Genomic DNA, 2,316 nt, shown 5'->3' with positions numbered 1-2,316 from the left:
AAATCTTTTAAGGCTAGAAATATTAACAATATGATCATTTCCAATCCAGAGATACATGTTCCAATGCAGTTCCTATTTTCCATAAATGGTTTTGGTAAGAAGAATATTGTAAATGTGGATACAGTTCCACTATTCCTCCTCTATGCCATGATATAGTGTTATTAGCATGAGCAGCTATAAATCCATTGCCTTCCTTACTCTAACTTAATTTTTTTTCAATATAAATTTGTTAGTAATTTTAGTAAAAATTTACAGAGGTTTTGGATTTCCATTCATTCATTGTTGCACATTTCTCCCCTCCCAAGTCTCTCCCTTCCCCAGAACACTACCCTCTTGGAAAAGTAAAAGAAAAATTCTTTCATTGTTTTACAAACCCTCCCGCCGGTCCACTCCACCATGTAGTCATCTCTCTAGACTCCTGTCATGACAGAAATACCTAATCACATATCCTTTTTAAACAGTTTTCTCCCTCATCTGTTTCAGTGCAGTATACATTATTGAACCCATCTTTCTCAGTCTCTCACCAACCCCAAGGTCAGTCCTCTTTTACAACAGTGGCACCATGCAATATTTGTCCTTTTGTGACTGGGTACTTAACGCAGCATAATCATCCCTGTCCTATGTTGTGACTGATGGCTATGACTTTGATTCAGTGTGGTTCACTTTCACAACCAAACCTGCAGGGTCTCCAAAGAGTGGAAAAGGAGAGGAAAAACTAAGTCTATCCATGACACAATTTTAGAAATCCTGTTTTCTTCCTTATTTTTTTAGTCTTCATAGGTATCCCTTCTTGGATTTTCCAAACTATTTCAACAAATGATAGACTCTTATCAGTACCTTTGGTAGGACACGAGCTAGCTAGCTGGAATTAGCTCTGCCAGATCCATGATGTGTATAGCTATTCTCATTGCTCATTCCTCATCCCTCTTTCAAAATTTATTTTTTCATACTTTTCCTTTTATTTCTATCAGATGAACCTGTAAAATCTATCTTAAATGCTAATGAAAATTTAATTTAATTCAAACAGACATATTTATTTTGCAATCTTGTTTCCAGAGGTTAAAGAATTATTTTACTATTTCTATATCATAGAGACTTTCTTCAAGCTAGTGGAGAAATAATATCCAGAAAGAAAATTGTTCTACCAAAGGATAATGGAAATTATTTGGCCTGAACGTCCAGAAGAAACTTTGCGGGCTATCAGAGAAGAAAGCCAAAAGCTGTCAATCATATCATATAAAACATTGTATTCACAACTGAATATAAATTGTACTGCCATGTCCCCAGTGAAAGTCACACCACCACAGACAAAATAGCAAGAAAGAAATGCAATAAATATACAGAAGATTTCCACACACAATTAACCATCTTGTCTTCATACACCTACACAGAACACTTCACACAACAAAAATGGAAAGCTGGAAAAATTCTTTTCCAGTGCCGATGTATCTTTTCTAGAATAGATCATAAGTCAGGCATAAAGCAAGCCTCAATAAATTATAAAATCTCAAGATAATACAAAGCAACTTCTCATATTACACTGTTTTAAAATCAGAAAATAATAACAGGAAAATCAGAAGGTAATCAAAAGCATGAAAAAGAAATAACAACATGTTTAGAAATTATGGGATAATAGAAAAAAATTTTTATTAACTTAAAAATTATAAAATAAAATGAAAATATAATACACCCAAACATTTGCAATGTGTTGTTATGTGCTGTTGAGTCAGAACTGACTCTTAGCAAACCCTCCAGTAGGTTTTCAGAGGCTATAAAACACACAAGAAGTGATTGTCCATCTTTCTACCACAAAGTAGTTAGTGGATTCAAACCACTTGCCTTTGCATTGGAAGTGCAGCTCCTTACCCACTAGCTCACAAGAACTTCCTAAATTGTACAGGAAGTGACCGCCCATATTTCTCCTGCAGAGCTTCTGGTGAATTCAAATCATGTACCTTGCCCACTAGGTACCAAAACTTCCAATTTTGAGAGACACGGCTGGTCAGACAGCAGAGAGAAAGAAGAAAGAAACAATATCAACACCTTATCCTAACAATTATAAAAAGAACATCAAAACAAAAATCCTATTTTCCAAAAAAAGAAAATGATAAAGATTAGAGTTGAAATAACTGAAAATATAAACAGAATAGAATCAACAATATATATTTTTTCTCTCAAAAGATAGCCAAAATTAAAGAACTATGAGAAAATGTAACAGAGACAAAATAATGGAAGATGCAATATAAATAAATATTAAATGGGAAAGATCACATAGTAAACCAAAATTTTTAAAAAAAAAAAAAAACCTCACGGGTG

Source organism: Elephantulus edwardii, unplaced genomic scaffold, assembly GCF_000299155.1.
Source record: "Elephantulus edwardii isolate Elephantulus edwardi_28Jun2011 unplaced genomic scaffold, EleEdw1.0 scaffold00338, whole genome shotgun sequence".
Taxonomy (NCBI): Eukaryota; Metazoa; Chordata; class Mammalia; order Macroscelidea; family Macroscelididae; genus Elephantulus; species Elephantulus edwardii.
Note: the sequence above shows the minus strand (reverse complement) of the source record.